The sequence below is a fragment of the Sceloporus occidentalis genome, unplaced genomic scaffold, assembly GCF_023333645.1.
Source record: "Sceloporus occidentalis isolate IW3139 unplaced genomic scaffold, rSceOcc1.0.p SCAF_9, whole genome shotgun sequence".
Lineage (NCBI taxonomy): Eukaryota > Metazoa > Chordata > Lepidosauria > Squamata > Phrynosomatidae > Sceloporus > Sceloporus occidentalis.
This window is the reverse complement of record NW_028316989.1, coordinates 20380179-20396134: the sequence shown is the minus strand read 5'-3', so window position 1 is coordinate 20396134 and position 15956 is coordinate 20380179.

Below are 15956 nucleotides of genomic sequence, written 5' to 3'. Positions count from 1 at the left end.
CCTCTCATCTGGTTTTTCAACAAATAGTTTCAGTGTGATCAGCTAGGTTGGGATCTCTAACAGAGAATATTCCATTTGTTCACCAAACAAGAGTTTGCAAGATTCATTGCAGGATACCATAGTGGTTAAACTGGAATAAACCTAATATAAGGGTGTTGTGTGGATACACATGTAAAATAATCCAGATAGGTCTCTCCAGTACAGTTCTTTAGTCTATACACTCATATGCAACTGGTGGCCTTCGACTCAGAAGTGTCTGGTGGCTCTTTTGCCAGTGGAGCAGTGAATCTGTTCCAGATTTTAGTTGAGATTTTAAAGGAGCTAACCAAGCTGTTAGACTTATTGAAGGGATAAGACTCAGCCAGCAATGTCACTGCCCCAATAAAATGAGAAACACTAGCCATTCCTGCTGCCACTGTGTGGGTCTCTATTTCTGGGAGTGTGGAGCAAATTCTAGAAAGCCATCTCACCTTCTAGTTAAATAGAGGAGTCTGTGGAGGAACCTGGCTTCTTTAAAACTATGTTAAAGACTTGTTGGCTTTAGAAATAGCTTTGTATCACCCCCAGTTAAAGCATCTCAATTCAGATTCTCAACTGATCTTGGCCATCGGTACTTGATTTTCATTGTCCTCCTGATCTCAGGGATGAGTTGTGCCAATCTAGATCAGCTGGTAGTAATCAGCCATTGGCTATGAGACATCATGGCTGTATGTTGTCAATGCTGTTGCTGGATAACAGAAAGGACAGGTGACTATCCTGCTGCTTATGGGCCTCTCCAAGGCATCTAGTTGGCCAGTATGGTAAAAATAATGTTGGACTGGATGGATTATCACCCCACTGCAGCTTGGCTTTTACATTTTTATAGTGCCTTGTATTTTAGATTGGGGATGGGAATTGTGCAGCCTTCCAATGTCTGGACCATGGCTCCCAGCATTCTTTAACAGTTGCTATGCTACCTAAAACTACTGGGAGTTGCAGTTCACTAACTTCTGCAGGACTACACAATTCCTTCCACTTTAAATGCCAAAGGAATCTTGGACTAATAACTAATCATCAAGGTAGCCAGATGTTCCTGGCTTCAGCTGATGCGTCTGGTCAGCCCAGTGTCTGTGCACTAGAAACTTGTATCAGTTTAATAATCAGTTTCACAGCCATTGCTCCCCCTTCAGAATCCTAGGAAACTTGGGAATAGGGAATGATGCCAAGTCCATTGTTCCCATGCCTTGGAGAAAGGAAGAGATGTCTAAACCAGTTTAAGTCTGTGGTGTACATCTGCCCTTAATGAGAGCAAATGAAAGAAGCTGGAAGCATGTTCTTCATGCAATACATGTATTAGGTAGGTTAGGAGGTGCAGGGAACTAGTCAGGAAACTGAGACAAGTGTCATATCAGTTGCAAGTTTTGTAGCACTACAGAGATCCTCAATGTCCAAAGTCACCCTTGAGAGTACAGTCTAGCCTACAAACCACAAGAATTTGGCAAAGGGATTGAGAGTTATCTGTGAGAAATCCTTATTCCCATCTGTCACCCATCCACACAATTGTCATTCCCAACTTTCCTCAGTGAGAGAGAAAAACTTAAACAAATTTAGATCTGTTGTTTAAATAGTTCATTCAACTTCAGCTGTACTAGTTTTTCCAGTCCCAGTTGCACTGGAGAGCATGCATAGATCTTTTTTTGGGATCCAGATATATATAATGAACCCCTATCATTCCACAAATCCTTATGCAGTTGTTGTCAGAAACAGATTTCTTTCTAGGACAAGAGTAGTCCAGTCTATTTTTCTTTCCTTGGGCCTACAGTGACAACCACAATTCTTTGTTATCAAGAGATTATGTTTCCATATAATCCCACCACTGATGGTCCATAGAAGCAACATCTGTGTCAAGAGATTACTGGACTGGGTCTTGCAGTTTCAAGTATCAGCTGACTCTTCTTTTAATTTGGGTCAAGATATGGGACGTTCCACTGGCCATCCAGATGTTTCTTTTCAAAGACAACCACAAAGCTATTGATGCTTTAGATTAAGGATAAGAGATGTTCTGAGGTGCTGCTCCCATCATCCCTAGACAGGATAGCCAATGTTAACGATTCATGGGAAACTCAGTCCAACAACATCTATTGGTGCATAACTGTCCCATCCAGATCTTCAGGGCCTTTCTATGCTGAAAACCAATACAGAATTTATACTAGTTTCACCAGGCTGCTAAGTAGCTTCTTGGCTAATCTGATGTGGTGAATAAGTACCTCTGGACCAAAGTTTCTTTTTGTTTCTAGTCCATGGCTCTCAGATATCTTGGGCTTCAGCTCCCAGAAGTCCCAGCCATCATGCCAGTAGTCAGGAATTCTGGGAACTGAAGTTTGGAGCAACTCGAGGATCAAAGCCTGGGAACCACTGTTGTGGTCAACAAAGGACTTTCATTGATACATGTAGCATGGGGAATTAGGGTGCTTTGTAGACGGACCATGATGAATCATGGCTGTGGCATCATTCCAAAGAGTCCTACCAACTGTAGTTTGGTGCTTAGGAATCCGTTATAGAGCCTGGTTTTGTATAACTACAATTCCTTAGCAAAGGGCAGAGGGGAATATTTTTATGCTGTAGATATGGATATAATATCTTTGCATTGCAGAGATCTTAGCCTGTCACCGCCTCCTGCCCTGAAAATACATTATTAAGCGGTGGTATTTCACTGTCTTCTCTGACTTACTTGCCATTGTTTGGCTACTGATTTTTCCTGAAGCTCGCCATAAACATTGTAGGATCGAAACTATTGGTTTCCCCTAAACTATACAACACTGACATCCTTTTCTGTTGCGATGTTATTTGAGGGAGGGAAGGGCTCCTTTTTTGTTTTTTAAATATGGTTCTTTTGCGAAATATACAGCAAAAGGATGGGAATGCCGATTGTACTGGCTGCTTTGTGTATACCATGTATACTGTCTGTTGGTCTCTGCTGTTTGTGTGTCAATGGCAAACCTGAAATAAAATTGTTAAGTATTTAAACAGTTTATGTTTTGTTGAAATTCTTCGGGTAAGTGGCTTGTGTTATCACCTGAAGACACACTGCAACATATTAATAGTAATAATTTCATTTTAAGCATTTATAAACTGGGTTTGCGGTATTCATGATTCTTTATATGCTTCAGATCCATGTGCGCATAATGTTTAACCAGTGGGCTGTTTACACACACACACACACACACACACACACAGAGAGAGAGATTAAGAGAGAGAGATTAAGAGAGAAGGAAAAGAAAATGCTCTTGGCAAGTGGAAAACCTTTAAATGTACAAGTTTCAAAAAGTACCCCTACCTCCCAAAGTGAAAGTTTGTCATTTCGAAATTGCTTTAGCATATTTTGACACCCCAGGAATATATTTATTTACTTGAATGGGTGAGAGAGTACAACAACAACCCTAATATTCTACTTTTCTCAGTTCCAGGAACAAACCTCTGTCCAAATCCTCTCTGAATGATTCACCAGAAGTGATGGATTGTTTTGTCTCCTGTCAAAATGATCCCATTTCTGTTCCATTCCATTGTGACAAACAGATTTATTAAGAACACATGGTTGTATCTTCTAGCAAAGCATGTGGAAGGTCACAGGTTCAAATGGCTTATTAAAATCAGGGAGGGGAACCTGTTGGACTTTAAATGCCATCCGTCTGATCCAGCTTGGCCAAGAATGAGAACCAATGAGGAAGGTAGTTCATCAAGGGTTACAGTTCCTAATCCTTTTGTTAGAGGCAGTATGGTTGAGACAAATTCTGGAGACCCCATTCTAGATGGGGCACTATTGTCAATGCAGTAGTGCAGTTCTGCATGTGGGACTGCTACATTACTCTGGGTCATATGCAATTGTGGCCACAATGTCCTAGATCCATGGCCATTTATTCAAGCTTTGTTCCTGTTTCTAGAGTACCAGGCAAAAGATAGCAATAGTAATAGCAGCTTCATTTATATACCGCTTCATACTGAACTAAGCAGTCTCTAAGTGGGTTACAACTGATAGCTAATTGCCCCCAACAATCTGGGTCCTCATTTTAGTGACCTCAGAAGGATGCAAGCCTGAGTCAAGCTGGAGCCCTTTTGCTGGTATTGAACTCACAACCTTATGGTTTTGAGTGAGTGGCTGCAGTACAGGCATTTAGCCACTGCACCACCAAATCACTACCTCTTCCTATTGTAATGCAGGAGGGGTTTTAGGGTGCTTGAGATGCTAAAGCCTCTGGCAATGACTGGCTGAACTGGCCTGATGTCACAGAGTCTCTAGCACCACTGGCTGAGCTGCTCAGATCTCGTAAAAAGCCACAGCCGCTTGAATTGCCTAAAAATGATAAGGCAGGTGAAATGTATGCCTAAGAAGGCAGAGGTCCAAGTGAACAGCAGAGTTCTTATTTAGGCTGCAGCCTGGATCTGGTAATGGCCCAGATGAACAAGGGATGAAGGCAGAAGGAAGGGTTTGAGAAGAGAAGGAAAAGTGGGAATGGGCAGCAAATATATATATATGCATGGTTAGGAGGTGAAAATGCAAAGAATTGCTTAAGTTTTTTCTATTGGTCTCAAGCCAACCACAAGTTAAGACTTTGAGTTAAAACGCTGGTCCTATATATTATGTTTACTGAGGATGAATTCCAATGTCACATTTTTCCCACTACAGAGGAACACCCGTGGAAGAATGCATGAGAAAAAGAATGTTGAAAAATGCAAAGGAGTAAGGAAAAGAGAGAAAGAGAGAAAGAGAGAGAGATAAAAACCCACATGCAACACCCGCATAAAGACATGAAAGCAGTAGCATGCAGGCATCCAATCTCTTGCCTATCGATCTTTCCTGTTGCATTCACACATAATGCTGGAAATCCTACATTGTGCTATCAGAGCATAAAGCTTCTCTGGGCATCACTTCCCTCCCTCCTTTTTGCATTCTTTTGCTGTAGTTGGGTAGCTGAGCTTTTAGTGCCTAGAGAGAACAAGGGAAGAGGAAGCAACATTTAGCTGACTTTCTATAGCTGGAGGTCTCCTCATGGACCTACTTGGTGTCCTCTGAAGATCCCTGGGAAGCCCATGTGAAAGTTCTATTGGACATTCTTCTGTCTGGCCACTCTCTGTCCTGCCCTGGCTACTAAATGACCATGGGGAGCAGTGACCCAGCTGCAGGATTGTAAGTAAAAAGCATGTAAGGTCCTTGTAGATGTCAATACAGAATGCCTTCATCTACAGAGATGGAAAAACAACAAGCACAGGGATAACATTTGGTTACATCTCTGTATGTTATAAATAGGGATAGTGAACAAATTTACATCTGAGTATCTGCTCATGGAGGAGAGTAGAACATATTTTATATTAGAATCATCCTGTGAATAGTCAGGAACTTTGCTTTCTTGCTGAATCTTCCTCAACAACTCCAGGAAATGCTTTGGTGAGTCTCTCCATCTAAATTTTCCCCATCAACACATACCTAGGATTCATATCAAATCCTAGGACAACTTATATGTTGTTTGACAATAGTATTGGGTTGTGGAGTTGCCATAAACTGCAAGCCACAATTCTTCAGCATCTTCACAGAATAAAATGAGACATGTGTGGCCGACTGTGCCCACAAAGTCCTGTGTATGTGATTTAGGTTTATTCTTTTTAACAAGTTATAGATGCAAACAAAAGGCCCAAACAGACAGGCTAAAATAAAGCTGCTTCGGGTCACTTTGGAGGTATGCTCTTTAAATGAAACATGCACCTTAAGGGGCCAGAAGCTGTGCTAAATCTGTGCTCCTGTCCTTAGGATTGGAGCATGGCTTTGGCATGGCTTCCAGCCTCTTAGGACGCATGCATCATTTCAGCAACATATCTCCAAAGTGACCCGAAGCAGCTTGGTTTTGGCCTGTTTGTTTCAGCCCCAAAATTCTATCTGACATTGCAGGGTTGTAAAGTTAACATAGTTACTGCTAACATAGTTACACAGGTAATTCAGAGAGTCATGGATGCCAGTTGAGTGAGGGCCCAAGAGAGCTCTTCCAGAGCACCTTTTTGACTCATCTGTGGCCATTTGGGTAAAGAGGGTTAGTACTGCTCTTCAGGGTCCTGCAACAGCTGCTTGTGACAATGCATACTGCAACCAGGACATCACTGCAGGCATCATTTCCCAGAACACTGACCTGCAGTGCCTCAGAAATTCTGTGATTCAGGCACTGCTTGGCTTAATGAGCCAAAACCAATTTGGCAGCAATTAACAACATCAGTGGACACTTCTGGAACATGGTTTATTGATAGGTCACAACAGAGGTAAAGTGGATTTCAGTGGGGAAATTGTTCTTTTCCCCTGAAGTAACAATAACGTCATGTGAATGGAAAAATCCTTTCATGTCCACATATGTGCCATCCAGAACTCCAGGGAGGAAAGGGTGGGCTCCACACTTAATAATAAAAATAATAAGAATTCATAGGAAGGCCCATTCTTTACAGAGACTGTGGGATGGAGGAAAGGATGATTCCTGTGAACCAATTCCCCAACACTGAAATGAGAGTTCATTGTACACACACAGCACATGTGACTAAGCTGCAGGTGGGTTTGGGAAGGCAATCCTTGAAGTGTTCTTCTGAAACAATGAAGATAATGACTAACCTGGGTGTGAGCAGCATTGTCCACAGATGAAGATATTCATCTTATTCCCAAGTTGCCACTTCCCTTTATTTAGAACTTTCCACTGATTGCTAACTTGGAAACACTGATATGTATGCATATGATAGTATCATATTATTACTCATTACTTCTGCATTGGATCTTTTGGACCTTTACTTTCGGGGTTGATCCTAGAGAGCATGAGCACAAGGCAAGGGCTTGCTGTGATGGAGTCTAAGCTCTCAATAAGTGCCTTTATTAAAAAAAAAGTGATATGAACTGGACTTAAATTTGGACCTCAAGTGTTATGAAAAGGCAGCAAATGATTAATGTTTCTTCTATTGTTACTGATTTTTTATTGCCAAGGAGAGATGGAGAGGTGTTAGTTATGTTCTAACATTTCACTGCCTATAAGAAAATAACCTTCAACCTAATGAGAGAACATTGGCTGGAATCCTGTTAGTGGCCTATACCAGTGTTACACTTGTATGTGTCCTTCATTGGCTGGTGTGGAGGGAAGAATTCACACATACCCACATACAGTGATCCCCAACACTATTGAAACTCGCCTGTAACTTAGGTTACCAGATCTCAGAGCCTGGCCCTAAGTCTCCAGTTTTCATGGGTCATCTCCAGGTGGGAGACCAGATGACAAATTCTCCAGTTTTGGTGGGCTCAGCTCCAGATGAGAGGAAAGGATTGCATGCAGATCTCCAGCACAGCTATTAAAGCAGCCTGGTACATTATGCAAGGCTTCATTCATTTGTTGCTTACAAAGACTTTCCATAGGATCTATGTACTTAGCATCCTTCTTCCTTCCCCTTGTTATAGTGTCCTCTGCTCTCCTTTTGGCCTGCAGCAAATAGGCTAGATTAAATGTTCCTCATCCTGATTCCCTAACTAAGTGAGAAGGAATAATCCCCTCATTCCTCCTTGTTCTGAGAACAACCCCTTTAGCTAAGGTTTCTGTTGTCTTAATTTCCAAACTAGAAAATACATTTTCTCTGTGGAAAAATGACAAGCACACTGTCATATGGAGCCCGTACATACAGGCCAAAATAAAGTTGCTTTGGGTCTCCTTGGAAGTCTGCTGTTTAAATGATGCGTGTGTCCTAAGAGGCCAGAAGCTGTGCCAAAGCCATGCTCCAGTCCTAAGGACTGGAGTGCAGCTTTGGCACAGCTTCTGGCCTCTTAAGATGTGTGTGTCATTTAAACAACATACCTCCAAAGAGACCCAAAGCAACTTTATTTTGGTCTGTCTGTATGGGCCCTAAGTAACTGTGGTTAGTACATAATTTATAATGCCTAATGCCATCCCTAGAGGATATCCCTAGGATTTTGGTTTGGGCCCAGAAATGTCAAAACCTGAAATACTTCTGAACTGGCAACTCTACTTGTAACCATGGATTACATTGGGTCTTTGCTAACTTATGGAGATCGCTGCTAAAGCAGCTAAAGCAGCAACTGCTATGAACTTCAGCCCTGGTCATAACACCCCAAGTGCCCCTCCCAGCAGAATTGGATTTCCAGACCTCTCTGTTAACTCCACAAGGTCCATGAGCCAAAGGTTTCCATTACTGCTGGACAAGTTTGTCCTCTAAAACCTTGGTTTTGAGCCTTCTAGTTTCCTGTATTCATTCTATTTTCCTAATTGCACAACCCTTGCATTAATGCTCCTGCACTCTTTCCCAATTAAACATCATGATCTGAAGTTATAAAATGTGCTTGGGGCACTGTAATGGGCAGGAAGTGTTTGCATGAAATATATACAAGTTACATTGATGCAGTTGTCAGGCTATCGCTTGTTTCTTTCTTTCTCTCCCTGGCTTTCCGAGTCAAGCGCTTTCCAGTTTCTCTGGATGGAGAAAACTTTACAAACACAATCTGTTTATCATAAAAAGTAGAACCTCTTGTTCTGTTCTTCCATTGCAAGGTCAGGATAACCCCATGGCTTTGCTCTTTCTCTTACCCAGGCCAACCTTAAGAGGCCATATTTGCTTGGCCATATTCCCCTCTCCCTTGGCTTCTTTTATTTTCTGCAGCAACACTTGAGTAAATCACTAAGCAAAGTGGAGGGAAAGCAGGCGAATGGGAGGCCACAGCTGACATTCATCACAACCTTGGAATTAAAATAATAATAATAAATCAAATCGCATAATGATATCCCTTTAGATTTACATTCCCACTTGTTCATTCCCATCCTGTTCATTTTACAGGATGCTTTTAAAGGTGCTATTTATTTATCTGTTAATTTACTACTTCACAGGAAGGCGAGGTAGAAGCCAGTAAAAGAGCAAAAGAAAACAAAGCAAAATGAAAACTTCATACCAATAAACACAGGAGTGTAACTATAAATCAAATCAAATCTGAGAGCTACACTTAAAGCTCAGAGAGTGAGATGAAACAATAGTGAACAGTCATAAACTCCAGCTGGAATAAAACAGACTTTATCAGATCCATCACAAATATAGTAATGTGGGAACCAACCTCACCTCTCCTGGGAGGCTGTTCAGAATCAGGATGCAACCCCAAGCAATCTGGCTTTGAAGGGCTCACCACCTTCACCGCTATAAATTTAAGCTTTATGAAGAACATTTCCAATAGGGCAGAAATGCACAACATTCAAGGGTTGGTGCCTCAGGGAAATTGCAGCACATAAGATAGATCACATTTCTCCCCATAAGAAATAATAGAGATTTATGTCAGGAACCAGATAATCTTGTTCCCAAAATAGGTGGTTTTGCAAACACTCTCTTGTATTTGGGGATGTTCTTTTAATGAACCCATGAGTCAGTTGTGCCCAGAGCCAGGGCATAGCTTGATGCAGAGACTGCCTCACGTGGCATGTGCTGGGAGGCGACAACTGAGATTTTTCATTTTTTAAAATGTCAGTGGATATTTAGTGGCTATCTTGTTGTTGCTGTGTGCCTTCCAGTCATTTCTTAATAACGGCGACCCTAAGGCAAACCGATCGTCAGGTTTTCTTGGCAAGTTTCTTCAGAGACAGTTTGCCATTGTCATCCTCTGAGACTAAGAAAGGGTGACTTGCCCAGGGTCATCCAGTGGTTTTCATAGCCAAGTGGGGATCAATCATCTATAGAGCTATCATCTATACCCTCTGTCTATTCACCTATCTCTGCTTAAAGAGATTGAGTGGAATAAGGAAGGTATTAAAATGAAGCCCAAAGCATTTCAATTATGGCTCCTGCGATGCAATTTCTCAGAAGAAGTGTAGACATCCCAAAGAGGATGGGAATATTCCTAGCTCATAAGTTTGAGGAACCTGCTGTTAGGGCAAGGAAGAAGACATTTCTATGGCCCACACAAGCCTTGGCCTCCTTGGAAATACAGCCAAGAAAGCTATTAGCGATTGGCAATTGTGGTGGTGTTTCGTGGGATATGCCACAACAGGATCTGGGTCAGTTCCCATCCATCCATCTAATGTAAACCCCATAGAACTGTAAGGGGAGGGAAATGCCTTAGTCTGGCTTGAGAAGCAAGTTAGACCCTATTCAGAGCTGTCACCTAGATGCAGATGCCTTCTTCTGTTCCCCCCTCTCCCTACTTTCTCATTCTCATTCATTACCACCCCCCTAGGCTATTCAGTCTGGAATGTTTAAGTAATCATTCAACATGTGATTTTTGGACAACATTAGAAAACTGCGAATGTTTTTGAGACGACTGCTCTGTTTTAACATCTTATTTTCCACTCTTGGAGGCTCTGCTACATCCTTGGCTCATGCTGTGAATATTTATGTATGTATATGATTTTAAAAGTCTGACAAGTTTTAGCAAGATGTAAGATGATTGCATAGAAAAAATAATCCAGAGGGGCTGAATCCTTTGCCCTTCAAAATCTATGAGATGAAAAGTGTGTGGATTTATCTGGGTACATCTTTACAATGACATACCCTCCAATTGTCTCAATTTGGTAAGGACAGTCCCAGTTAATCCTCTGTTGTCCTGTTTCAGATGCTTTTAAAATGTCCCAGTTTCTATCTCTTCCTCTCACTTTTGGCCTAATCTTATCACTGTAAACTATGTTCATAGTGGAAAAGTAGTTTGTGCTCAATTAAATCAGCAGGAAGAAGTGGAAAGGAAGAGGTGGGATTTTGCCAGTAGGTTTAGGCAAAAGCAAATGCTGCAGCCTCTCCTTGCTTGTGAGCTCTTCTTCATTTATATCCTTTGCCATCTTGACCAATCTGATGTTGCTTGGCCACATGTATCCCAGTTTTCATCTGCAAAATGTTGGAGAATATGCAACGAGGCACCAAGGAGTAAGCACCAAGGACTGTCAGTTGGCATCTTACTAAAGGAGATGAGATATAAAATTAAAACCTAATATCCCCCCTGTTAAGTAGAATACACACATTTTTACAGCCCAGTAGTGCAAGTCAGTGTACTTTGATTTTAAAATCCTGACATAACATTATCATGTACTGTTCTGGTCACAATTTCTGAAACTATGACTTTGATCCTGCTTTGGGGAGACAGAGCATAAGATTCCACCACATTGGAATATGTCATGTCTACTCATTTCCTCAGCTTGAAAACCCAACTTTTTCATGCTGTCTCTTCCCCTGCACCCTTCACCTGGCCATATAGTGGCTGGTAGAGAGGGAGGGGGTCAATTGAGAAGAACCTGGCTATGCGCCTATAGCCAGATGCACAGCAATAATGTCATCCTCTAGCACCCAGGGGACTCCCATGAGGTCCCAGAGAATTCCTTCATCATTGGATGTCTGGTTGCAGGCCAACAGCTAGTTGCTCCTCAGTCATTCTGTCTCCTCTGCAGATGCCTAAATTGTATTTCTATATACACTCATCTGAGGTTTTAAGTGCAATGCTAGAAATTTGGGGATTGAAGAATATTTCATTCTGGGCTCTGCAACTGTAACTACACTCCTGGTTACTAGTGTCTTATGTTCCAGAACAATTACCCAATTCTACTTTGTGAGGCCTCACACAGCTAAATCAGCTGGAGATTGGCTTGGCATTGCTCAGGTTAAATGGACAAAATTCTGGATGCTACATCCTTGGCCTCCTTCCTCAAGTGTGGGCCACATGTTCTCTCATAACGAGTATTGAAGAAACAGCCAACTGCTTATCTAGGATGGGAACAGCATTCTGTTCTTCACCGCAGGCAGCAAACTATCTTGGATCATCCTGGATGCCCATGATTTTACAGATGGAGAAATTGAGGATTAAGATCAAAGATATCAAGAAAAACCTCACTGTTTCTATTGGCTATGCCTGGAAGAGTGAGGGCCCAAACAGACAGGCCAAAATAAATCTGCTTTGGGTCACTTTAGAGGTATGCTGTTTAAATGATGCATGCGTCCTATGAGGCCAGAAGCCATACCAAAGCCACACTCCAAACCTAAAGACTGGAGTGCAGCTTTGGCGCAGCTTCTGGCCTCTTAAGATGCATGTGTCATTTAAACAGCATACTCCAAAGTGACCCGAAGCAGCTTTATTTTGGCCTGTCTGTTTGGGCCCTGAGTCTAGATCTTAGGCCAAACTCTAACTAGAGAGCTGTCTTCTCTTGCTGAGGTGCCATTTCCCAACTGCTGATCTCCCTTGCACAAAGATATAATTTTTTAATGGACACCAGAAATGGAACTTAGGCAATGGAGAGCCATCCCTTTGCAGCTGGGTCACCTTTGGGAGCCATGTCACTCCTGCATAACATGTGTTGCAAATTAGTTCTGTGCTTTGGCTTTTGGCAAAAACAGGAGATGGGCAGGAAGAAGAGTGGGAGGGGGAGGCGACTGAGTGATCCAGCCTGTTTTAGTCACATCTCAGCCAGAGCTTTGCTGAGTTGACAAAATATGCAAGCAAAATTGGATGCTTACTATTCCGAGGGATGATTTGCTTCTTGCTGAGCAGCTGGGTGGGTAGAATATCAGCTGGACATTTTTCTTTGTCTCACAAAAGCAGGGCTGGGGAATATCTGGCCCTCCAGATATTGGCTGTTAATTACTGTCAAGCTGGCTTTGATTTATGGTGATTCTACAAATGAAAGACCTCCAAGACCCCTGTTTATCAATAGCATTGCTCAGATCTTCCAAGCTTAGCGTTGTGAACTCCTTGATTGAATCCATTTGCCTGTCTTCCTAGATATTGCCTGATGCCCTACATAAAGGAGATGGAACATAAATGTATAGTCATGGAGTTACGTGATGACTGAAGTAACCCCAATATACAAAAGCATATGCTACAAAATTCTTTCTCTCATCTGGTCTCAAAGATGCTACAAGTTCCCTTTGCCTACCAACACCACATTATTAGTGAACTGTGATGTTGCGCAACTGTATCTACAACCAAATGCACAATGCACAGTGTGAATCTGCATACATAATGTGCAATATGCAATGAGTATTTTCTGGTGCAGTGGTCATAGGCACCACACGCACTGCTCTACATCAGACACAGGCATTCCACATAACTTCATACAAAAATGTCCCATTGCTTTGGTATGTGAACATATGTATGGGCATAGGCATGTTTCCTGTCAGCTTATAATGACCCCATGAATTTTGTAGGGTTTTCTTAAGTAACGAATACCCAGAGGTAGTTTGCCATTGCATTCCTCTGAAATACCACCTACAGCACCTGATACTCCTTGATGGTCCGCCATCTTAGTACTAACCAGGCTTGATCCAGTTCAATTTCCAAGATAAGACGGGGTCTGATGCATTCAGAGTACATATGCATGCATAAATCATCAGAACAATTCTTGCCTTTACTGGAGACTTGGTATCAGTTGGTGATAATAACTTCAATTTCCCAAGGATATTCCAGATAGCCAAGGATATTTTGTTCAGGACAGAAAAAACCTGAAATGTTTAAAATCACTACAATAGTAAATGAAATATTGACAGACCAATCCATCTAGGTCCTGGGCTTTGAGTGTCTAATTCTTCATACTTTGAGTTTGAATTTCTGTGCATTCAACCCCCTTTTTTGCCAAATCACAGATGCCACATCCTCAAGAGTTTCTCTGCATTTAACAGACACAACACATGGTCTTCTCCATTCTGGAAACAACAGCTATACTTTTCAAATTTGGCCAGTGCTGATGAAGGAAAATTTTATTTCGGTTCACAAACAATATATCTGGGTTGGAAATATTTACAACTTTTTAAAAAAATCTGAATACTATGATGTCTAATGGTTTTCAGGTCAGCAGCATGGGTTTCAGTCCAAAAATTAAAAGAGCTTTCTAGTATGCTGAATATTACCTCCAAAATAGATTTAGCACTTTTAAAGTCCAGCTCATTTAAACTGAAACCCAAAGCGGATTCACTAACCCCACTGACAAGGGAATGTTTGCCTGGAAGTGGAAAAAGTAGAGCTGACAAATGTCCCCATCCTATCTGATTTTCTGACATGTGGGCTAGTATCTGTTAGTCAGTTAAAGGTAAAGGTAAAGGTAGTCCCTTGACATGAATGTCTAGTCATAACTGACTGTAGGGGGCAGTGCTCATCTCCGTTACTAAGCCAAAGAGCCAGCATTGTCCAAAGATGAATCCGGTGGTCATGTGGCCAGCATGACTGCACAGAATGCTGTTACCTTCCCACCAAAGTGGTACCTATTTATCTACTTGCAATTGCATTCTTTCAAACTGCTAGGTTAACAGAAGCTGGGACTAGTGATAGGAGCTCACCCCATCATGTGGCACTCGTGCCTTGAACTGCCAACCTTCCAATCTTCCAGTTGTCAGAACTGACATCTTAACCACTAAGCCATCACATTACGATGTCATAAATCAGGCTTGGGACATTGTAACTGCTTTATCTTCTCATTTGTGACTGTGGCAGTATTGCAGCAGAAACAGGGGGCCCTGGAGGGACCTGTCTCAGTTCTTCATCAAAACCTGCAGTGCTCAACTCAGCAGCAGCATGAGGCTCCATCCTCTGGATGCCTGGCTGGCTTTTAAGATGGGTTTCAGAGGTTGGCTGTGGAGTTAAAGCATAGCAATAACATTGTGGCTATACGGCTGATGCAGGTTCTCAGCCATCCTCTTTGCTAGGCCTGCTTGGAGATGCTGGGGATTGAATCTAGTACCTTTTAATGACAGCCCCATGCGCTACCAGCTTTGTCTCTTCTTCAGATCAGAAGATAGGGTGCTGCCTTATACTGAAACAAATCTCTGTCCAATCTGGTCCATTACAGAGACTCGCAGTGGCCCTCTAGAATCTCAGATGGCGAGCCTTAAACAAGGATTGAACTTGGTACCTTCCCCATACAATGCACATGGCTTTCCATTCAGCTATGGCCCTTCCCCACCACCTGAGTTGATTAGCAAAGCTTAACTTTCAAATGACTGCTGACATGACAGGAGTTAGGAGATTAATGCCTTTCTTCTGAAGTTTCGTCTCTGCAACTCTACTGAAGGGGAATAAAAGGGGAGGGCCAAACTCAGGCAGCTGTTAAGGATTATAACTCTTAACTAGGTAAATCTTCCTGCAGTTGTGGTCAGGGCTGACTCTGGTGGGCTTTGCAATGAAAGATACCCCCCTTCCCTCCACTATTTCCTATGTGGTTACTAAGGATTTTGCATTTAGCATAATTGACAGTGACCTCCATGGAGAGATGCTGAACCCACGAGGCTGTTAAATTCATGTAAGGTCAGCATGAGAGTAATTTAATTTTGGCTCTGCAATGTATTTTTGTAATGTTTTGTATGCTTGAGAAGGAGGGAGGAGATGAAGAAAGGGGGGGGGGGAGTGCAAATGAATTCATCACTCCCAGAAGGTGCCAGACACAAAGCCACAAAGTCTGACAAACCCACTGTCTCTGTCTCTTTGCAAAGCATCTTCAAGGCCTGGAGCACAAAAGATACTTGGAATCTGTAATGATAGACAGGCACCTGCACTGGCAAGCAGTGGGTTCTTAATAGGGATGTAAACCTCCATAACCCTATAGGCAAGGAAAAGTAATTTTATCATTTTATTTTATTTTATTTTAATCTCATTTTTTGCTTTGAGAATGTAGTCAAAAATGGTGTATTTTTTGAAAACCATTTGCCATGCAGGAACTAGTGTGTAAAAAAAAAAAAGAACTAACATACTGTACTTTTTATAGCACAGAAAACATTTTTTTTGCATATAGAAAACAAGTTTCCAGAATAAGTTCCGTGCTGTGAAGATTTGTGCTCATCTAGATTTATCCGCATCAGGGTTTCCGGACACTCAAGAAACTCATTTTCAACCATTCTCCAAGGAGTTTTGAATATTCTACCTTCCCTAGTCCTTAAAAGGATTTGTGTGGGATTTGTTTGGAAAACAGATTGGGACATGTCAAGGCCTTGTTTGTGCATTACAGAAGATG